Raw genomic sequence first — 24,908 nt, forward strand, 5'->3', positions numbered from 1 at the left:
ATCAAACTCATCAGACGTGGCTGTCCCCTCATTATCACTACTAAAATCACTCACGTTCTTCCCCTTCAGCATCTGCCTCCACATCTGATAAACGATCCAACACTTCAGGAATTTTACTGGGGGTAAGCTTCACCCTGCTAAACCTTTTGGTACTACCCTGGGATAGTCGACGGTAATCCTATGTAGTGCGATTTGCATAGAGTAGGCGATTCTAGCGTCGTGAGGGGCTGGTAGTTTAAGTATAGGTAGTTCAGTGTATGCGCTAGTCGGAGTGCACTTCCCCCCAAGCTCGCTGCCTCAACTGCGGTGAGGCCCATCCTACCTTCTCCCGTGCGTGTGTCCATTACAAGCTTGAGGCAGCCGTCCTCACCCTGAAGCACCTGGAGCGTTTATCTTTTCCTGAGGTGAGGCGCCAGGTTCGCCGGCTTCCGCCTTATACTAACATCTCTTATGCTCGCGTGTTGCGCTCTTCATTTCCTCATCCTTCCCCCCTTCCTCAGACTCCTAACCGTTTCCGGGCCTTGGACCCTGATACGCCCACTGCCCCCTCCTCTGTCCTCTGTCTGGGGTTACCCCTTCTTTCAACCCGGTCTGTCATGTCTCCTGTGTCTTCCTCGTCCCCCTCCGATCCTCCTTCCCATCCTCTTCCTCCATCTATCGGCGCTCCCCACCGCCTGTCGGTGCGGGCGGATGTCCATCGCTCTCCTAATGGCCGTCGTGTGTGCTCTCGTTCGGCTTCTCCTGTTGAGACACTGGAATCCGTTGCCCGGTACGTAGTTGCTGGGACACCAGTCTCTTTAAGTCAGAAGCATAAGCCTGGCTCCTCTCCTTCCTCCTCCCCGGCGGGTAAGAAGGCCTCGCTTTCTTCCTCAGCTCCTACTTCTGGCTCTGTTGCTCCTTCCTCTCCCGTTTCAGTGATTGCGCCCCCTGTTCCTGCTATGGAGGTTTCTTTGGCCCCTGCTTCCCTTTCGGTTGCTGCTCTTGCTGGGGTGCGCTCCCCTCTTTCTACTCCCCCTCTTCCGGCTGCTGTCCTTGACTGCTCCTCTCTGTTGTCTCCTCCTCCTCCTCCTCCGGACCCCGCCCGCCCACCTTTGATCTGTTCTCCCGTTTCCTTCCCTCCGTCTTTGCTCAGCTCAGCATCCTTAGCTTGTATGTTGACACTGGCTTCCTGTCTCTCCAGGACCGCCGTGATCGCTACTGTCTTCGCTATCTTGCGCGGTCCTTGCAACATCCTTCCTCTCGCCTCTGTCGTGCTTTAACTTTTACCCCTCCTGCGGTTCCTGTTCCTCTTCACCACCTCCCTCTTTCTCCCTCTTATCTCGCCTCCAGGATTCTCTTTCCGTTCGTATTTCTGATGTTTCTCCTTGTGTTGTTCCTTCTTTGCCCCCGTGGAGAGTCCCTCTTCCGCGGTTTTGTACATCCTTGACCCGTATCACTAAAGCTTTTACCCCTCCTACGGTTCTAAAACGCCTTTTCCTCGAGCACTTTTCTTCTCACTCCCGCTCCGTTTCTGTCTTCACCGATGTGTCTAAGTCTGCGGATGGTGTTGGCTATGTTGTTTTTTCCTGATCGCACTTATATGTGTCGCTTACCTCCGGAGACTAGCATCTTTACAGCGGAGCTTTATGCTATTCTCTATGCTCTTCATCTCCTGCTTTCTCGTTGTCAGTCTTCCTTTGTAGTTGTTGTTGACTCTCGTAGTGCCCTCATGGCTCTCGGGTCCTTTAATCCGGTTCATCCAGTAGTTGTCGAGATCCAGCATTGGCTGTTTCTTGTTCACAGTAAATTTAAGTCGGTTGAGTTTTGTTGGGTTCCCAGCCATATTGGTGTGTCTTTAAATGAGCGGGCGGATGCTGCCGCCAAGGATGCTGTCCGCTCTTGTCCCATCTCTCGTAAAGGTATTCCATATTCCTACTTTTACCCGGTTATCCATTCCTCCGTCCTTACCCGTTGGCAGGCTTCTTGGTCGTCTGTTACTGGTAACAAACTACGTACTCTTAAATGTTGTGTTTCCTCGTGGCCGTCCTACTACCACCGTAACCGGCGTTGGGAAATGGCTCTGGCGAGGTTGCGTATTGGCCATAGTCGCTTAACCCATGGTCACTTGATGGAGCGCCGCCCTGCTCCTTATTGTCCTAGTTGCATTGTCCTTATTGTCCTAGTTGCATTTTGTTCCCGTATTGGCATCCTTGGTGATATTTAGCGCCCTCTGATTATTCTGCACATTTGATGGTGCTACATAGCCTTCCCGGTTTGGTGCCTTCTTTTGATAATTACTTACTTGCCTAATCGAGATCGACCATAAGTACAGTTTCTAAATTAAGTAACCGACACATGTGTGGAGAGCTAGTGTCACAATTGATATGTTTGTCCTGCACCCCCCCCCCCATCCCTCCAGTGGGCAGAGGTGGATAGGTTACAATCACTCAGTTACTACCTACAGTTAGCAAACTGAGGATATTTGGCTTAAAATTTCTGGTAGCAGATCATTTTGAATGAAATATTTACACAGTTGGAGCATTGGTTATAGAATTGTCTTGTGTGGACATTTTTTAAGGCAATTTTTTCTCCTAATATTCGGGTTCTTTATTATGCTTCAGCCTTGAGGCAATGCCCAATACCTTATGCCATACTGATGCTCTGTCCAGAGCATCATCTCTCTTTCTCAAATCATATACACTGATAGTTTCCTACACCGCCCCACGGGTGCAGTTGCCTCTACCCATCAGAGATAGCCATTTGCCTTGCTTTTTACGCTAAAATGTGTACAAGTCTCCAAACTTGATGCATTAATTGTAAGTGATTTTCTATCATCCTTAATTGCGCTTAACACTCGTGTTAATTAAAGTGTTAATTCTCAGTGTTAAAGACAGAATTATAACATGACCGTGTCTGAAGTTAGACAAAGAAAACACAACATTATTAGTGATGGTAACAAAATCCATTTCATGGGAATTCCATCTTCGTTGGCCTCCGAAACTTAAGGATTGGTCCAGAAAATAGCTACTAAAGTTTAACTCAAGTGTGTGAAGATACTTCAGTTGATACTTAGATACTTTCAGTAAGTGTAAAGATAAGTGCTGACGATACTACCTTCATCTGTTCAGACCCCAACCCAAACGCACTGAATAGTAATGAAAATAACAGATTTAAAAAGTCCACTCAATATAGCAATCATCTGAAACTGCGGCATTTCTTGCAGAGTCCGTTTTGAACAAATCATTTACAAATTTCTTGAACGTTTGTTAAAGAATTGTCTCTGAATTTACGTATCTTTTTGCACTCCAGTACAGGAGATGATTCATAAGTCCCTGTCCCCAGAAAAAGTCCCCTGTGTGATAATGTAGTCCAAGGAACAATTTAAAGATTTCAAACATTTGTGTGCTGAAGGAAAGGAAAGCCCTAATATCATCGGTGTTGACAGGACTTTCAATCTTGGCCCTTGTTATTTAACAACAATTGTGAACAAGAATACTACTGTAATAACAAAGAAACATCAAGCAACCCTATATTCCTCGGGCCCATGTATTTACACTGGGATGGTGAATACGAGACTTATCATTTTTCTCCCACCTAAGAGGCAAGCTCTATTTTATTATTATTAATACATTAGATACATTTAGCTACCCTAGACTATATGAAGGGGCGTACAGTGTGTCAAAAAGCTAGCTACGTGATGCCAAAAAATCCCCATCACACAGGATGTGGTTAGTCATACAGAGGCATGTGATCAGTAGTCTGCACTGGCAGACTCTGGGTGAATTATAAGGATATCATCAACACAGTGAATAAGGTAGCAGTGATACTAAAAGTTCCCATCTCACAGGATGGTTAGTCATACAGGGCCATATATTCAGTAGCCTGCACTGGCAAATTTTGGGTGCACTATGAGCATATCTTAAAGAACACGAGAGTGAATAAAGTAATTACAAAGCTCCAGGTACCTCATGCCAACTGGTTGGAAAGGTCTAATAACTGGGCATTCAGTGATGTAGTGTGGGGGATTATGCCGCAGCTCCTGCTCACTAGAGTTTGCACCTGGGGTGCTCAGGATTGGAAGATCCGTCACCTGTAGCCACCTGCCGCAAGTAACGGTAACCTAACCTGATCCTGGGAGCCATTGTGTAGCACAGTCTGATGGATGTTTTGTGCTGCCCAAAGATATAGGTTTCAGATCTGAACAAATCATAGCTTTTTATACTAGTGCTTTCAGGTCGTTGGGAGTCAGTAATTTCTTTCCTATCAGACCTGAGTGTTTGGACCAATACAGTTTTGACAGAAGAGATGGGAATACCTTGATCTAATTCAACTTCATTTTTGTTACATGCTAACTTGGCTGCAATGTCTGTCTCATTATGATGGGTTATATTTGTGTGTGATGGTATCAGTTTTATTACAATTACAAAGGAGATTCGAGACCCTTTGCTCTGTGCAGCGATTAGGTCATTTATAATTGGTAGTATGAGGTTCTTACTATCGATCTTCCAGGAGAAGTTTTCGATTGCTTGAAGAGCAGACTTTGAATCCCAAAATATTATTCCTCCTCCATTGTTTTTTAATGTACTGGTAGCTAGTTGTAATGCTGCTAGTTCTACTTGTGTGGAGCTAACAGACTGTATTAATAACGTTATGATTGGTAGTGATCAGGAAATCGCTTTAAGAAAGGCACTTGTGTGTTGTTTTCCGAAGACAACATTGTTATTGTGTAGTAACCATCTGAAGGAAAATGTTCGACACTATTTAACTGATAATATTGGTTGTACAAACACGGAGAGGATTTGTATCTAAAAGAAAATGTTTTGTAAAACTGGACTAGTAAAAAGTGTTTGTGAGGATTAGTTTGAAAGGGAAATCAACAATCTCATATGTTACTTTTACAAATACCCAAAGTTCAAAGATTATTTTGATAGCCGTTTGACATCTTCTCTATGGAATTGTGTGTGTGTGTACCTCACGCAAAAGCCAAAATGGATAAGTTACGGACTAATAACAATTGTGAGTCACTAAACTACATCCTTAAACTGATTATTGATTGGAAACCCCCAAAACTGCCAGAATTAATTGACAAAGTTTGCAATGTTTCAACACTCCAAATGCTAGATCTGGGGAGAGCATTACACGGAGAAGGAAATTATATAATATAACCAAATTTAAATAAGTACATTGTTTCTAAGGAACTTTGGGACCAAAAAACTAAAGCTGAAAAGAGAGATTACTAATGGGGCTTCATATCAAGAAAACCTTATATTGGAAATACTAAAATATGTGCCAAAGACAGAATATTTTCAATCCGAAAAAATTGGGATTTTCCAAAAAACCATATCAGCGTAAATGCCCACGAAGTGAATGAGCTGTTTAATTAAATGGTGTATAATATAAGTGTTTTGGAAATAGCAGCTTGATAGACGAAATAGACGATTTGGTGTTAATATTGCATATATTTATCTAATTTGTATTATACAATATATGATAGTGTATTAAAGACTTCAATTCAATTAAATTTCTTTATTATGCACCCCATACCCATCCCGTGGGTGGTGGTGTAAAGGATTACAGAGGCACATAATTGGTTCAGGAACTGAACCCTCTAGTTCGTTTAGCTTAGCAAATGACAATTTTTGACGCTTGTTACAAAATTATTAATGTTATATATACATGTACACATTCTCAAACATACATGTATATATATATGTCGTACGTAGTAGCCAGAACGCACTTCGGACCATATGAGTGGTGGCTCCTCTGTCCCGAAAGACCTTGGTCCATTTTCCATTAACTATACCTTTCGGTGTCAACAGCGTGCACTTCTTGTGGGCACCTAGACCAGCAATCTGTGCATGTGTTCCTACCCATCCTGCACTCTTGCCCTTCTTGCATTGAGCTGCCTTGTGACCTGGCAGGTTGCAAGTGTAACAGGGGTCCATGACCCTTGGGTGGCTTATGGCTCCCCCTAGACTTGTTCTCCTTAGGCCTTGCCCCAGTCCCTGAGGCTTGGGCAATACGTCTGTTCTCTGATGAACCTCGCTGCCTAGGTTTGCGAGTCTCTGCCCACTTGTCGGAGTGTTCAGCCATAGCCTCATTAGAGACTATCTCGTTTTCTTTGAGTTTTGCACGGAGAGCAGGTTCCACTGCCTCTAGGAACTACTCTCTTGTCATCGGCTCAAACAATGCACCATCTTCCAGAATGACGGCATTGTTTAACTCAAAGTAGCACTTGAGCTAGACTCTAGCCTCTGCAACATGGCCCTGTACATCTCCTCAGGACACACTTTAACCCTTACACTGCTCAGGGGTCCTGGGGACATTTACACCCCTGTGCGCAAGAAAAAAAAATTAATTTTTTTTTCGTCTTCTAAACATATTAATTTGTGTCCCCTGACCACGGAAAAAAATAAAAAAAAATCGTAGGTGACATATTTTGGGCGCAATTAACCGAGGAAGTCTGGCAAAAAGTGGGCGTTGACAGAGCGGTCGTCAGACCCGGTCAGCGTCACCCGCGCTGACAGATGGGAGTTGCCACAATTGGCCTAATTGTTTCAATGTCTCCGATTGATTTTTTCTTAGTTTTTTTTTTTTTTTGCAGTAATATTATTCAATAGTGTGTGTTGTAATATATTTATATAATAAAAGTGGTGAATAATCGCTATACTCAAAAGTATGATGTGCATATTAGTGATTCAATTATGTTTATAAAACAATAAACAAATAGTTTTGCTGCTATTACACTCTATACACAGGTTATATATAAGTATCTGTATGTTTTGGTCGCCATAACGAACCACTAAGTTACCAGGTACACATCCGTGTACTAACCACTCCCCATCAATGTCAACCTTGACATGTTAAGGAACACACCTAATGTTTATTACATGTATCTAAAAATATAAAAAAAAATTCCTATATCACAGGTTTCAGCTGACTGTACAGCCAAGTGTTCTCACTCACTGTAAGAGTGTCAATGTTTATATTGGTCCGCCTCTCCTGTGTTCAAACATTCTGCAAAAGTATCACAACATAATTTTCCATAACCGTTTGTTCAGGGCTTAAACAATGTCACAGGGGCTTCGATTTTGATTACTGACCAATTTATAGAGTAAAATTTTCATATATTATACCAGAATTATTTTAAATCTGTTTTTCAACATTTATAAAGTATTGATTCTAAGTCTGTTTTTCAACATTTAAACAAGTGTCCAGATGTTCTTTACACAGATGTTCAGAGCCACTTTGTTGTTTGTATCCATTGTTCATATTGAGTAATCGAAAAAAAAAAATCGATGCTGCTGGATGCTGAATGTAGTCGCTGACGATGACGGTGTCGATCTTGCTTCTTCTCATGTGTAGACATCAATACCTGGTCCTCTTGTACTCCCATCCGGTACTCCTGAATGACGACAGAGTGTAGTAGAGCGGAGTGCCAAGTGACAGCTGTAGAATACTGTTACTTCGGCCATTAATCTTGCTCTCGACAGTCCACACGCCTTCGTATCAATCACAGTTCACACAGCAGTCTTGATGTTAAACTTGACAGCGCAGATGACCACAGCCGAGCAGGACTGGATGTACCAACGGTGTCTCTTAGCAGGAGTGGTGTCAGAAGGTCGTAGAGGCGGGTTGCTTGTTTGCAGAACAGGTGAATCTCGTCTTCCATCATTGCTCACGTCATCTCAGGCGTTTCTTGATGTCGCCAGGTTACTAGGCCGTAAACACCAACTGTGTATACCCTCGTACCGCCGACTTCAGGCCAAAGGAAACAATTTTGCGACCTTCTATTGGCGAGTCCCGGTACTCTGTAGGGAAACCGTGCCTTCCACCTGTGACCGCCTTACTTCTGCTTTCTTGTTACTTCAGATGACGTACTCATTAATCTTCCGGCGAAATTCTTGAGTACTGCTACGTGCTTTCCATTTCTTGACCTCTCCTCCAACACTGCTGGAATGGCTGCAGTCTTGATGACGCAGCAGGTGGGTAGTGGTGATCTCGAGACAGCTACCCCGGCGTTGTATGGCACCTCCGGTGAGTGCTATAATGTGGACAGCTCGCTGGCCCTGACAACCTCGTTAGTGACGTGAGGCGTCGGCCGGGTGACTCTTGGACAGTCACTTATCCCCAAAGTAACTGATGTATGGGTTACTGGGTCTGGTGGGGGGAGGGCTTTGTGTAACGTGCCTCCCCCCTCGGTCTTTACAGACAAGGGTTCACGTGTGGCTGGAACAACTGGGTCGGTGTACCAATCAGACCTGGGAACAGACAGACACAACACAGCGGAAGCATAGATATACTCTGGGTTTGGTGGGGGTGGAACCCAAGAGCACGGTAAAAGTTGCTACCTGAGTCAAGTATAGACATAGTACACCTCATTGCCTTTACAGGAAAATCTAATGAATACTAAATTATACTAACCAAGGAAGTTACTTTACTGTACAGCGCGAGATCTCGTCACCATAGGGTGGCGAGACTGCACCTAACTACTAATGAGCGATGACAGAGGATCATCCTCATCTTCTGACTCGTCGGTGAAGCCATGAGTCAGCACTGCTGAGTCAGGAACTAGACCCGCTGAAGGCAGTTCTAATTCCTCTCTAGCATGATAATGTTTCAATTTATTCACATGAATTGTCCTTTCCACCTGGTCCTCGAACACTCCTTTTATAACAAGATTAACCGGCCCCGCCCATTTAATTACTCTATATGGTCCTCGCCACCTCGGAGCTAGTTTCCTGCTCTGATTGGCGGGCGCAGCCTCATTCACTCTCAATACGAGGCTTCCTTCCGTCAACTCAAGAGGGCGCACTTTCTTGTCATAAAAATGAGCATACCGAGTCCGTGCCTTCTTGGACGCTTCAGCTGCAATATTCCATGCATTTCTCATTTTACCAAGGACCTCTGAAGGATAGTCCTCCCCGTATGCAACATTATGTCTGTTAAGCAGACCTGAGGGGAAATTGCATGAATTACCAGTAAACAAATGAAGTGGTTGGGTGTTAATTGATTGGTGGATGGCAGTATTCAAGGCGAACTGAACATAGGGTAGGTGTTCATCCCAGGTGTTTGCATCATGTTCAGCAAGGATTGCAAGCATATCCTTGACTGAACGATTAGTCCGTTCCGTCATTCCGTTTGCTTGTGGGTGGTAGGCCGTTGTAAAAGCCGAAGTTGTCTCTAAAATCTTACAAACTTCTCTAAATATATTCCCATTGAACTCTTGACCCCGGTCAGAGACTAAAACTTTAGGAGGTCCGAATACAGTAACGAACCTACGCAAGAACGCATCTGCAACTGTACGAGAATCCTTCTGAGGTAATGCAACTAGTGTAGTGTATCTAGACAGATGGTCAACTAGCACCAACACATATCTGTTACCTGAATGACTGTGGTGTAAATCAATCAGATCGGCCCCCACACGATCTAACGGTTCGCGAATTTCAGGGAATTCCTGAAGTGGGGCTTGTACCTTAAGGGTACCTTTCCTCCTCTGGCAACGAGGGCATGACTTCACGAAATTGATTACCTCAGAAAGTAATCCTGGAAAATAAAATAGAGACTTTGCTTTTAAGTGCGTTTTAAAGATCCCCGGATGCCCTGCAATTTTTGAAGCATGCGCAAGCTTTAACGCTGATGACCGCAACACGTCCGGAATAACTAGCTGAAATACTGCCCTATCATTCTGGCTATTAACATAATACAGGACGCCCTGTTTCATTTCAAAATCATGAATAGGTAAATTCTTTTTCTTTTTCGGGTACTTTCCTCCCTCTAAATACTCAATAATCTCTTTCCATCTCGGCTCGTTCATCTGGTGTTCTCTCATTTTATCCGATGGAATGGTTTCAATATTTTCATTAATCTGAACTGCCGCTATATTTCTACTTAGCGTGTCTGGCACAACATGTGCTGGACCAGGCTTGTACAAGATCTGGAATGAGTGGACCGAAAGTTCGTGAGACCAGCGTGACATTCGTGGGCATTTCGTTCGCTTTTTAAATATGTGTGTTAATGCTCGATGGTCTGTGTAGATTACAAAATGCCGCTGAAATAGGTAAGGTTCGAAATACCTAACTGATTCTACTACTGCCAGTGCCTCCCGATCCATAGCTGAATAACGAACTTCAGGTCCTTTGACCTTCCTACTGAAATAAGCTACTGGATGGGGTAAATTATCCGCATCTCGCTGAATTAAGCACCCGCCAATAGCAATACCGCTGGCGTCAGTGTGCACTTCCCACTCTTTCTCAATCAGGAATAGCCAATACCGGTGTCGTGATTAGTTGGTCTTTCAGTTTGCGATAGGCCTCGTCATGTTCAGATTTCCACACAAACTTCGCATTTTTCTTTGTCAGATCAGTCAGGGGTGCTGAAATGCCAGCGAAACCTTCAATATGACGACGAAAATATCCGGCCGCCCCCAAAAACCTACGCACGTCCTTTGCTGTCCTTGGAGTAGGCATGTCAGCAATGGCGCGGCAAGAATCTGGGTCAGGTCGGATACCGTCTGGGCACACCTGGAACCCCAGAAATTTGAATTTCTGAGCCGCCAGGGTGCACTTCTGAACATTCAGCCTGAAACCTGCCTGATCTAACAACTTCAAAGTCTCAGTCAAGTCCTGCAGGTGTTCCTCAAACGTCCTGGAATATATCACAACATCATCCAGGTACGCTAAAGAATGCCTACCCAGTACCGGACTAAGGATAAAGTTGATGGCCCTCTGAAACGACGAAGGCGCTGTCTTTAAACCAAACGGCATCCTACGGAATTGATAAGTGTGCCTACCATCCGAGAATGCTGTTTTTTCCCTATCCTGTTCTGCCACCGGGATCGCCCAATACGCCGATTTTGCGTCAAGAGTTGAGAAATACTTAGCAGCACCAAATTGATATATTATCTCCTGTATTCGGGGCAACGGATACACATCACCCTTAGTTAGTTCGTTCACCTTCCGGTAGTCAACACAAAACGATAACTACCGTCCGGTTTCCGAACTAGCACAACAGGAGAGAGCCACGGTGATGTACTAGGCTCTATCACGCCCTGTCTCAACATTTTCTGGCACTCCTCCCTGATAATGTTCTTTGCCTGTTCCGGCAACCTCCACTGTCTTGTGTACACAGGCAAATGGTCACCAGTTGGAATGGTGTGCTCGATCTTATCAAGGAGACCAATCTGGTCATCCTCTGTCGCAAACAATTTCGGGAATTTTCGTAAAACTCCTCTCAGTGCCTTCCTATCCGCCTGTGCAACATGTTGCAAATCAAGTGCTGAAATTAATTTTTCCACTTCCTATACATTCTGTGCAACATTTCTCGTCTCGTATTGTACTTTGGATGGTGTTTTAGTGTTCAACATGTTCAGTGCACTACATTGTGCAGTGACGGCTGGCGTCTCAGCTGACTCATGGTGAAAGATTTCTGTGTCATCCACCATGGTTCCCTGAGATACCCTATCACCTGCCCTGAAGCGAAAAGTCTTATGTGAAAGATTGACAACCGGAATGAGTGCACCTTTATCGAGCACTACAATTAAGTGATGAGGAATTAATAAACTATCACATCTCCCAGCCACCTGAAGGGTGGTACCTGGTTGTATGTGACGTCCCACGGCTACTTTAATAAATTTAACAATGTGGTGGGCAACTCTGTTTGGTCAATGCATGCAAGGCGCATGACCTCTTAACTGTGTCTGGAAGAGACTTAAAAATCAATTTTGGATAGTGCGCATTATATTTCAGCTTCCTCTTAATTGAAGCTACAACTGGGGGATGGTCGATCATCTCCACTGGGTAGGAAGTCTGTCCCAACTGCAACCTGCAGTTCCTAGCCCCTTTTTGAGCAGACAAGGAATAATCAAATCGTGACAGAAAATCAGTTCCCATTAAGATGTGACCAGGAAAATCAAGGTTCTCTACGATCGTACATGTGTGAGGCTGCAATTCCCCATCAATCTCAAAATTAACAGTACCTTGACCTACGATCTCAATCTTTTCCCCATTGACTGCTGTTAATGTCTTTGCGCAACGTTGAAGACGTACATACTTAAAATTGCTGAAGGCTGACTTTTTAATTACCGTTGCCTGGCTTCCTGTATCAACAAAAGCTGTCAATCTCACACCTTCCACTTTCACCTCAAAAGTAGGCCTACCATCACTAGGAGACTGCTTTCATGCTCCCGTAATAGTGACTTTACAGTCCCTTTTTATATGCCCACGCATCCCGCAGGAGTAACACCTACGCGGATCCCTGTTGTTACCCCGCGCAGGGTGGCTCGAACTTGCCACTGAGGGCTGCCTCCTGCCTGATGAACCCGTGCCACAGTGACTCGGCTTGGCTCCCTCGCCTTTACTTACCGCCTCTACGTATGGCGACAACTGAGTGCCCGATGTCCCTGCGCGCGTCTGCCTGTCTAGGGCTGTGGCGGCCTGTTGGACTAGGTCTTTATAACTCGCACCCGCTCTCCCCGCAAGTAACAATGGCCCCATATCAGAAGGTAACGTTTTGCAGAACAATTGTTTAGCGAATTGCTCTGCCTGACTCGAATCTAACCCCAGTTCCTTAGTGAGGTCGTCAACCCTTCTCTTTAATATTGACCCGAAATCCTTGACAGTGCTTCGGTCATCCCTTTTAAGTGACTCGAGATAAAAGTAAGCCTCATCCTCTGAAACCTTGTCTTTGAATCTGTCCCTAATCGCTTGGACAAACTGAGGCCAAGATGTCAGGTGCTGAAACTCTGTAAGTCCCGCCAGTGGACCGGCTACGTCCACGCAAGCCCCCATAGCGAGAGTAATTTTCGATCTATCCTCTGGGACAGCCTCCAGCATCGAACTAATCTCACAAAGCCAGTCTTCCACCTGGCGGTTGCGTTCCACCTTAATAAGCAGCAACTCCCTACCTCTGAATGTCGGCAGAGTCAACTTGGGAATCGGACTCACAAGTCCCTGTTTGTGACGCGGAGCTACTGGCAGTGGGTGGGTCCTGGGGTTGGGAACTGGGTTGAGGTTGGGGTTTGGGCTGAGGTATGGTGTGGGTGGCCTCGGGTTGGGGTGTGGATGGAGGTTGGGGTTGAGGTATGGTGTGGGTGGCTGCGGGTTGGGGTGTGGATTGAGGTTGGGGTTGAGGTTTGGCGTGGGTGGCCTCGGGTTGGGGTGTGGATGTAGGTTGGGGTGGGTATGGGGTGGCCTGGGGTTGGAATGGGTATGGGTTGGCCTGGGGTTGGAATGGGTATGGGTTGGCCTGGGGTTGGAATGGGTATGGGTATGGGGTGGCCTGGGGTTGGAATAGGTATGGAGTGGCCTGGGGTTGGGGGAAGGGTTGGTATGGGAACTGAGGATGGGGTTGGTATGGGAACTGAGGATGGGGTTGGTATGGGAATTGAGGATGGGGTTGGTATGGGAATTTAGGATGGGGTTGGTATGGGAATTGAGGATGGGGTTGGTATGGGGGGTGGGGTTAGGGTTGTTGTAGTGACGGATGAGGTGTACCTAGGTGTTGTGGTATTGGTGTTATGTTGGGTAGTTCCTGCTGTTGGTGTGGTTGTTCATTTTCCCGTTGAACGGGTTGCTGTTCTCTACCGAGCGAAGTGGGACGTCCTGCCATACCAACTGAGGCCCCCCTGTCTGCCCTGTTGGCATGGCGTCGATGTTATTTGTGGGGGAGCCCAAGACGGCTCTCCCCACTCTTGGGACGACTCCTCGCAAGACTCCCCACTCATGTCAATAATAGTATCGCTACTGGGATGGAAAGATACCCTCGACTGCCCAGTCCCATGCAGAACCCGTGAACTCGTCGCTTCAGTCCCACTGACCCCACCTGTGGTGCCAGTTGAGCTACCTGAGCGGTCCCCAGTGGTGTCGGAAGAGGTGCTGTCCTCTACACTTCCACTCCCACTGGTCCCTACTGACTGGTCACTGTCTGGCTTAAACATTTTCTGAGGTTTCTGGTGTGCCACGTCTCTTCTAAACTACCCTTTAGTGCACCCTCGACCCGGACTCACTACAACCGTAACCTTATACAATAAAAAAAAAAATCACAACTCTTTTCCAAGAGAAAACTACTAAATTCCCAAAGTAGGAAATACACCGATTTATCGAGAGAATCGCTGAAGTGAATCCAATGAATGAGTGTCTGCCCCGCACTCGTGTCTGACCGTGAAATATCTCGCAGTTCTATTGCTGAAACCTAAGTCCTTTACGTTAAAAAAATTAAAGAATCTAATTTATATAAAACAATTTAAATGATAACGCAACTAACGCGCAGCACTCGTGATGGATTAATAAAGAATATTTACTGTACTTGAATACTAAACGCACTTGAAGTGAGCAGCGTGGCTACTGATGACTAATGGAGCGGGACCAGCTGCGCTGAAAAAAACTAAGTCCCGCGCTTTTTCGCTTAAACGCTGAAAAATCAAAATTTTTGTTCTGAAGGAAAATAACTAGTTTTACGTTAATAAACCGCTCTAGCGATTAATATAGACACCCAGGACATATATATGCTTACCAAAAATTTAATTTTTATCAAAAACTGCGTTTTTACTCAATTGCTGGACTCTGCCAATTTTTCTGACTCCGAGGGAAAAATATTCTATCACCCCAAATATCACAAAACTCCTTTAATTCACAAAAATTTGGGTCTCTCGTTCCCAGATATAAATAAGTTATTATTTAATACTGACGCTGTAGGCCGAACAATACTGACACATCGGGCGGTTTCAACACTCACTAATTCAAATTTTTGTCAAAATCCAAGATTTTCACCTCAAATGGACTCTGACAAAATTACAACACGATTTTCTCAAAAAATAACTAAATTCGGCAAAAATGAAATTATCACTGTTTAATGCTTCAGAACAGAATTACGTCCCTTGCGCGCACTAGAGGGTAATACTGGCCCCAGACTATACACAAAACATGAAAATTCGAATTTCGCCAAAAAGTCAGATTCTAGCCCAAACTGGACTTAGAAAATTTTCCACCTACGTGCCTGTTTCTACAAAAAAATTTAAGTCTAAAAAAACACAATTCTACCGTCTTACTGGTAAAAACTAGAAAATATCACTCGCATCGACTGGGGAATCCTAATGATACCCAGATCATACACGTGACCCACGAATACAAATTAATTACAGTTAACGACTTTCCGACATTGACTTATCCGAAAACTTATCCCAAAATACTTAGAAATATTCCACGGACTCTATTAAACATTTACACGCAACTTACTATCCCTTAAACTCCTTCACTTACTATAGTGACCGACCAATAGCCCTAAGTCCAGAGGATTAACTACACTCTAGTAACAACGCCTCTGACTTAGACTAATACAACAGGGAATAGCAAAACTTAATGTACGCACTTAGCCTAATATGCAAGAAAATGCTAAACACTTTGATAAAAAAAAAATTTTTAACCGGGGATTGAATGTAAGGGAAAAAAAAAATCTCTAGAACAACGAAAATAAACGGAAATTACTTTATAAATTGAAGTATACTTAATTCAAAAATGCACTCGATTTAATCTTATAATTGCTCCTACCGGCTCGCCGTACCACACCTAGCCTAGGGGCCTCGACCATCTAGGTTCCAACAGAGCGACACGCAGCTTTCAGCAACAATTATGACTAGGGACGACTCAACCTCCACTAAGTGTGCGATCACTTAGTTGTTGAATCGCTGCTAGGTAGGTTACTAGTCCGTCCCTCGGAGGCCGCAACGCCCTTCACGGATTTCCGTTTTTCCTAGCGTTTTGGGTCGTCTAATAACGCCCTCGGACTGTCTACTGGCGTCCCACAGATATATCCGCCCAGACAGCCCACAAGGAACTGCTGTTGAGAGTATGGCGGCTCCCAACACCTCTGAATTAATTGCAATGGGTCGAGTATGGTACCCAGTCCAATCAACTCGGAGCGGTCTCCTTTTACAATAAAACTGAACAGCCTAATCTTACTAACTAAACCTTAATCGTATCAGCCCGCATGAACCCAAGATTCGCCAATCCCCACTCAAACTCACTGTTGTGAGGCACACTGCTAATCCTGGCCCGCGGCTGTCTCCTTAGCATCCGCGCACGTGTTCGAATGGCTAGACGCGTGAGCCTTTCAACAATTTCAAACAAAATTGTTGAAACCACCGCTGTGCACCATTGTAACACGGGGTAGGGTTTCTCTCTACTTATCTTTCCTTCTTCTCCCCCTCTACCCGTATTCTTACTTTTTAATCTCTACAAGGGACTCCAAAACTTTTACCAAAGCCAACTCCACGCCACGTGGTCCTAAGACGATTGACCGACTTAGGATTCTACACCCAGTATGACGTGACCTAGGCTTTGAGCAAAACCCTAGAGCCGCCACCACCAGACCAGTAACACAGCAATGATCAAGGTCTGGATCGATCATGCGAATTAATCAACCTTGGGGCTTGATCCCCACTATAACCGATGACCTTGAGAGTTCTTAAGTGTGGAATTAATTAGACGGGAATGATGAATTCCGATTCGGTGTTAGAATCGGCGCCCAATCCAACTTTACCTCGTGTGGACCACGTGACCAGGACAAGTTCACATAACTTGAACATACACATGGAAATAATAAAAATGCAAATTAATAACTAATTAATTTATTAAAAGAAACTAAAACAAAATCTAAATATGTTCACTCCCTGTCACTTTAACACTCCCTACTTGACCTGAATGCAATGAGTTGACTAGTCCTATACATAACAATAGCAACTATACCTCTATGTTTTACCAGCTAAAGATGTTGGGCTGGTCTTGGGGAGAGGTAAGATGGTTGGCCTCTCCCAGTTGATCTTGTCTCCACACTGATCTCTTCCTCGTCTGGTCTACCCCAGACTAGAGCATTGTATCCTTCCGCCTAGTCAAAGTTCTACCCAGTTACTAGCAAGGTTTAAGTTATAACAATTAACCTCTGTTGTACTTAATTAATCCAGACTGGTTGAATTATTTTACTGAAATTAAATTACACAAACATCTAACGGCAGAGCTGTTCCCGATCCCCAAAATGGTTAATTGAACTTTGAGAAATAGTAGACATGTCAACCCTGATGACCTATGACCGCCGGTCACTCCGCCTTACAAGTTAGATCTGATTCGTGACGTCACTGATGGTGACTTAAACTCAATAATTAGAATACTCTTGATATTGTACCCAGTACTATTATACAATGCAATTTTAATACAAAATGAATAAAGGCTAATTTCTCTAAATTACTGAATACTATAGGATGATTCATTATACACAGCTTATGAACAAAGCGTTGGTTATTTTCACCGCGAATTCCCCTGGGGTCAGGTCCCCAGGTCACCACGCGGGCTCAGGTTCCCGTTCTCTTTTGTCGATAAACCACTCTGGATACTTCTTACAACAGCCTAGTTTGTTACAACAGCCTAATCTTACTAACTAAACCTTAATCATATCAGCCCGCTTGACCCAAGATTCGCCAATCCCACTCAAACGCACTGTTGTGAGGCGCACTGCTAATCCTGGCCCGTGGCTGTCTCCTTAGCTTCCACGCATGTGTTGGAATGGCTAGACGCGTGAGCCTTTCAACAATTTCAAACAAAATTGTTGAAACCTCCGCTGTGCACCATTGTAACACGGGGAGGTTTCTCGAATTATCTTTCCTTCTTCTCCCCCTCTACCCGTATTCTTTCTTTTATTTCTCTACAAGGGACTCCAAAACTTTTACTAAAGCCGACTCCACGCCACGTGGTCCTAAGACGATTGACCGACTTAGGATTCTACATCCCGTATGACGTGACATAGGCTTCGAGCAAAACCCTAGAGTCGCCTCCGCCGCCACCACCAGACCAGTAACACAGAGCAATGATCGAGGTCTGGATCGATCATGCTAATTAATCAACCTTGGGACTTGATCCCCACTATAACCGATGACCTTGAGTGTGGAATAAATTACACGGTAAAGATGACTTCCGATTTGGTGTTAGAATCGGCGCCCAATTCAACTCTGCCTCGTAGGGACCATGTGACCAGGACAAATTCATCTAAATAGAACATACACATGGAAATAATAAAAATGCAATTTATTAACTAATTAATTTATTAAAAGAAAAACTAAAACAAAATCTAAAGATGTTCACTCCCTACTTGACCTGAACGGCAATGAGTTGACTATCCCTATAAAAACTCATAAAGCAACTCTACCTTGGGCGACCAGCTAGATGTTGGGGCTGGTCTTGGGGGAGGTAAGATGGTTGACCTCTCCCAGTTGATCTGGAGTCCACACTGATCTCTCCTCTCTCTGATCTTCCCCAGACTAGAGCATTGTATTGTTCCGCATCGCTTACCAAGTTACTTAGCCAGGTTTAAGTTATAACAATTAACCTCTGTTGTACTTAATTGATCCAGACTGGTTGAATTATTTTACTGAAGTTAAATTACACAAGCATCTAACGGCAGAGCTGTTCCCGATCCCCCAAAATGGTTATTTGAACTTTGAGAAATAGTGGACATGTCAACTCTGATGACCTATGACCGCCGGTCACTCGCGCCTTACAACTTGGATCTGATTCGTGACGTCACTCATGGTGACTTAACTCAAATCTCCTAATAATTAGAATACTCTTGGTACTATAACCAGGAATATTATACAATACAATTTTAATACAAAATGAATAAAGGCTAATTTCTCTAAATTACTGAATACTATAGGATGATTCATTATACGCAACTATGAACAGAGACGCCCGCCATTTGTGACTCAGACCTGCTAATCCCCAGAGGAATGTGCGTTGTTGAGGTCAGGTCCCTACACGAAACTTCTGGAACCTTCTGGAATAATTCTTACAACCAGCCTAGTTTGTTACATAGAAGCACCTATATTTGTGTTCACCATAGAGAACCACTGAGCTGGTATGGTGAATGCAGACAATAACAGTCAGTAAACGATGCTGTCTCCCTCCGTTCTTCAGCATCACTCCTCCCACAGCACTAATTATCACAACAATGCTGCTATTATCACAATCCTGGTCATTTTTGTCAGTCAGGGGACCTCTGTAATATTGTTATCGCTAAATAATAGCAGTTATATATTTATTTTGACATTTTTTCGCGATGCTGTGGTCACAAGCTGAACAGCAATACTGTTAGCTCATGCTGCGTGCCTTGGATGCTACAACAGTACTGTCTCTCTCACACCGGAGAATATTGCCCACTATTTTTTAAAAAAATGGCGTCTGTTTACAAGAACCCTGAGGAAGCTAATGTGAACCCCGTGTAGCCGTGGGCCATTTGAATCGTGCCTGGCACCCCTATGGCGTATATATACTCCATGTACACCGTGGGACATGTTACTTGTGGCGTATATATACGCCATGTGCAGTTTAAGGGTTAAGTGACAGGTTTCACCTGTGTGGTGACGCCTGGCGGTTTGCTCCCAACATCTGCCACTGCGGTTCTTGCTGTTTGAGGTCTGCCTCTCTTGTGAGGTAATTACGATTAATATAACATCAGTAGGAATCAATTCTTTAATAAAGTCAAAGAAAACAAAATCTCACAATGAACTAGACTCTGCCCTACACAAAGGCAGAACTACATCTTGAAGCAATAACACTGAATTTGTGACAAAATTGTTGTGAAGTTTGTCCCTAGAGCGTGTGGGACTTACTGAGGTGATCTTCGTGTGAGGGCACATTATTAGGGCCAAGGTGAGGTGTGTTAGCCTCGCCCGGGGCGGACACGTGAGAGTCTGCGTGTACCATTCAGGTCACCACCCACTGGGTGTGAATGTACCCACATCCTTGTTGCATACATATATATATATACAGTATTATATTATATAAGTTATAACAAATATTTGTATATATAGTTATATTTCTTATAACATAACTAACATTATTGACTTACGTAGTGTCAAATTATAATAAACTTTTCCCTCTCAAAAAAATTGCACTTGCTAAATAACCAACTCTTTTTCCGCAGCATTTTCCTCTACACCTCTCACATCCCTCAATGTTAAATGGCAATAAAATCTTAAACTGTCTTCAAAGTTCACCTTGGTGTTGTGTTACATAACTATTCACACACATGGCGGTCACCCCCACCAGTGATGTGACACTTCCCTTTTTGAAGTGTCAAAACCTGTCCCTCTTAGCCAAGGTGACAGCTTAATGCTTCCACAATCCAAGTGGATCCACAACACTTCTACTGTCCCAATGTGCTGTATATGTAAATACACATACATATGTTGCACAAATATTATAAAATTTACTTATGTTTACATTGGAAATCTCCAAGGTTTTGAAGACATGTTTCTTCTTGCACCCGACGAGAGAATACTGGGAACACACTGTATAGGTCCCTATCCTCATGATTCGTCTGTGTCACTGCAGTTTGCACCTCTCAGCAAACAGCATTTGCACCTGTTAAGATCATGCATAATCTTTAAGGCAATACAGAGTATAATGTATATCATTCAATCTGAAAATTAGATTTTATAAGTTCCTAATGTAATAATAAAATACCAGTAAACTATTGTACTAAAAGTGTTCAAAAATTCAAATAACTGGAATAATTTTTGTTTAAAGTGTATTGGTACATACACTTTAATTGTACTTAATTAATTACTACACTGTTGTAGCACAACAGTGCTATGTAGTATTGGTACAACATAGCACTGAACAGTGAATTCTGTGCCCCCTTCCCCCACTCAAAAAAAAAGACTGAATATTTATAAGCAACTCATTGTATATCTTATTATATTGACTAGACCAGATGAAAGCTGATAATAGAATATCCAAATCCTGTACAGTTTGAAGTTTTTAAGTGGTGAAGGAAAAACTTTCTTCCAGGATTGGGATATCTTCTTGTGTTTTTGCCATAAGCTTTTTCAATATTGTAACTTCATTGAAGATAACCCCTGATAATGTCAGTTTTGATAGATCCTTAATTATGTAATCCATTTTTTCTGTTATAAATTTTTTGAAATCAGAGCTTGCAACCCTTCTGCTAGCCTGCAAATTTTCTTTTTCATTATTTTGCAGACTAAAAGGTCTACGGAAGCATTTTCTATTTATTTCAAAGCCAGGATTTCTCGTGCTCTCTGTTCTCGGTGCCCTTGAAGGATTAGGCGATGGTGTCTTACTCGCTTGAAAATGGGAGGTACAACTCTGCGGGGTAATCTGATCTGTTGTCTGTGTCCTTGATGAATTTGATGTGAGCATCTTGCTTGATCTAATTGGCAATGATGCATTAACACCATTAAAATGTGAAGAACTTGATCTCTGCATTAGTGTAATTTTGTCTGTAATGGAAAAGTGCACTTGTGTGTTTTCTGTAAACTTAACACAATGTATTAAAATAAAATTTAAAAGACATATGTGGATAAGGTCTGTTGTCTGTCCTTGATGAATTTAACTATGGTATCTTGTTTGATCTAATTGGGGATGGCACACTAACACCATCTACATGTTGACCAACCATACACTAGAAAGTGAAGAGGTGAGACGTTTCTGTCCATCCTGGATCATTATCAAGTCGATTGTATTACTACATTACCATAATCGACTTGATAATGGTCCCGCACGGACTGAAACGTCTCGTCTCTTCACTTTCTAGTGTATGGTTTGGTCAACATTTTTCAGCCACGTTATTGTGACTCCTCATCTGCATCACCGTCTACCTGTGAAGAAGTTGCCCTCTGCTCTGGTATAATTTTATCTGTAATGGCAAATGTAAATGCGCTTGTGTGTTTTCTGTAAAATGAAAGACAAAGTTAAACCAATTACATTAGATAAAAATAAAATGTAGGGGGTGATAGAAGAAATTACTTTAAAAAGTGTTTAAGTTTTTGGATCTGCAAATGTCTTTTCTGGCATTACCATTAACATTTCATATAAAAGATTTATTAAATTTATATAGTTTTGTAAAAATAATGTAAAAAAATTATATAGTTTTGTAAAAAAAATTTATGGTTTTGTAAAAATGTAAGCTATAAAAGGAGTAAAAGTAATAAAGGCTTAAGAAGCATTCAAAGTCTGTTTCAATTATGTTCCTTTGCAGAAATTAAAAAAGATTGTTATGAACCTTATCTCCTGTGGAGAGGTATAAATGGAGGCAGTCTTTATAATAAATTATCTGTTAATACAAAGGAGTTGGGTGGGGTATTGGCGTGTTTTATTTCAATAAATATTCAGCTGGCCATGGGTGACCGAGATTATCCCGCCCAGTAAAGTAGTTTCTTTGAGCTGGAGATTGTTCAGGAATAATGTTTTGCCTTGCAACAAAACTGTGTGAAGAAAAAGTGGACTGGATCACATAACCTGTGTAGGGAATATTGTTAATTGTCATTAAGAGTTTGAAGGATAAAGTATTCAGGGGCGAGGGATTTCTCCTGCTATACTTTAAAATAATCCACTAAGTTGTATTTAAAAGATTGCAAGAAGAGATGGAGTACATTGACAGTCTACTGAGTAGGTTACTAAGGGAGAGTCCAGTTTTCCTGTGTAAATACCTAATTGTAGTTACAGGATGAGAGCTACGCTCGTGGTGTCCCGTCTTCCCGCACTCTGTCATATAACGCTTTGAAACTACTGACGGTCTTGGCCTCCACCACCTTCTCGCCTAACTTGTTCCAACCGTTGTAACGGGGGGTGGGGGAAATAGCTCTATCTTGTCCATTATTCCACCCCCCAGTTAACTAACGAGGCCGGGGGAAACAGCTCTCTCTAGTCCGTTATCCCGTCCCCAGTTAGCTAACTATTCTAGAGCACTCCCAGAGATCCTAAGGCAACCTCTCTCGTTCAACACCTTGTAACCTAGGTATTTGACTACCTAGGTGCTAAGACTACAAGGCGCCGTCACTTGATCAGTTACCCGAAACTCTAGAGAGAACTCTAGAATACAGAATCATAGCCACAAACGTATAAGAGGAAACGAAAAAAAAGAAATGAATAGTGAAGTAATTAGTGAGGGCTTGGGGGTGAGAGGGAGAGAGGTGGGAGGAGCGAGGAGGGTCATTAGTTGAAAGTGAGAGTTTAGAGAGGGGGTGGAGGGAGAGGTGTAGATAGGTAGAAGTAGAAGAGTAGATAGTAGAAGTAGAAGAGTAGATAGTAGAAGACGAAATGCTGCCACCATCCATTCTAGACCATTACATACAAGACAAGGAATGGAACTTGCCTGTATCACAAAATTCTCAAAAGATGTTATCATGAGTTCATTATTAGTAGTTCCCATCTTTATCATGTACTCATTCTAAACCATGAAACCAGTAACCACAGAAGCTTTCTCACCTCAACTCAAATCTCTAGGGAACAAAATAAAGTCCATTTAAATGATAAATTCAACAATTATATTTCACATTAAGTATCATAATTTAGCAATCCAATTAAAATGTTCCAGTTTAATATGCAAAGTGAGTCATCATCCAAGAATTCGAGAACCCTACAACTTGACTGCCCCTGATCGTCACACAACACTTGTAAAACACGACAAGTCACCTCACTGTTCACTCACCAAGTGTCTCTGCCTATAGCTGGATAGAGGGGGGGGGGGGTCTGTAGTTGACAGAGACTCCCGCCCTGCCGGCCGACAGCCTTCCTGCTAGGCCGTCTCTTCTGCAATCCTGACTGCCGTTCTGTCTGTTAATGCCTCATGCTGGATAGCTCTCCGAGTTTATATTGGGGAACCTAGTAGCTAACTCCGCCCACAAGTAGATAGCCTCCGGCACTACCAAGCCACTCCTTAAACGTCGGCATGTTTGAAGGCTACCCGGCTCCAATTATACGCTTAGCGGAAGCAAGGTGAAATTATCATGATCTGACCTCAGGTCACTTGGGGTCATTAACGGTTAGAGGTGTGAGATCTCAGGCAGACAACTGGCGCCTCTCAGATCCTTGTCTGTGACTCATGTACTCTATATATATTTTAAATAAACTAACCCAAACACTTTTACAGTGTTACACCGTCTCCCACTGTTTGCGAAAGTGAATTTTCTTATATTTCTTCGGCGGTCTGTGTTTAGCTAGTTTAAATCTATGACCTCTTGTTCTTAAAGTTCCAGGTCTCGGGAAATCTTCCCTATCGATTTAATAAATTCCTGTTACTATTTTGTATGTAGTGATCATATCACCTCTTTTTCTTCTGTCTTCTAGTTTTGGCATATTTAATGCCTCTAACCTCTCCTTGTAGCTCTTGCCCTTCAGTTCTGGGAGCCACTTAGTAGCATGTCTTTGCACCTTTTCTAGTTTGTTTATGTGCTTCTTAACATATGGGCACCACACAACTGCATATTCTAGCTTTGGCTTAACAAAAGTCGTGAACAATTTCTTGTTCGCCAGTATATCGCCATCCATGTATTTAAAAGCAATTCTGAAGTTAAAAAAGTGTGGCATGGGCTCCTCGCACAATATTCTTTATGTGGTCCTCGGGTGATAGTTTTCTATCTAGAACCACCCCAATCTCTTTCTTTATCAGAATTCTTTAAAGATTTCTCACAATATATAGGTTGTGTGGGGTCTCTGTTCTCCTATTCCACATTCCATAACATGGCATTTATTAACAATTCCATTTGCCAACTGGTGCTCCATATACTTATTTTGTCCAGGTCATCTTGAAGGGCATGACAATCATCTAAGTTTCTTATCCTTCCTATTATCTTAGCATCATCAGCAAACATGTTCATATAATTCTGTATACCAACTGGTAGATCATTTATGTAGACAATAAACATCACTGGTGCAAGAACTGAGCCCTGTGGTACTCCACTGTTGACATTTCTCCAGTCCGATACATTGCCTCTGATTACTGCCCTCATTTTTCTATCAGTCAGAAAATTTTTCATCCATGTTAAAAGCTTACCTGTCACCCCTCCAATATTTTCCAGTTTCCAGAACCTCTTATGTGGAACTCTGTCGAAAGCCATTTTTAGGTCCAGATATATGCAG

General features: G+C 43.1%; 1 long non-coding RNA gene across 1 annotated transcript in view; it reads left to right on the top strand.

Annotated features, from left to right (window-relative positions):
- LOC138354480 (uncharacterized) overlaps positions 1–21,341 on the top strand; it is a 60,651-nt gene extending 39,310 nt beyond the window's left edge. Inside the window, exon 5 of the long non-coding RNA XR_011223574.1 lies at positions 21,009–21,341. This is a non-coding gene — a long non-coding RNA (uncharacterized lncRNA). The remainder of the gene's footprint in view (positions 1–21,008) is intronic.
- Positions 21,342–24,908: the final 3,567 nt, after the last annotated feature.

Source organism: Procambarus clarkii, chromosome 6 (assembly GCF_040958095.1).
Source record: "Procambarus clarkii isolate CNS0578487 chromosome 6, FALCON_Pclarkii_2.0, whole genome shotgun sequence".
NCBI lineage: Eukaryota > Metazoa > Arthropoda > Malacostraca > Decapoda > Cambaridae > Procambarus > Procambarus clarkii.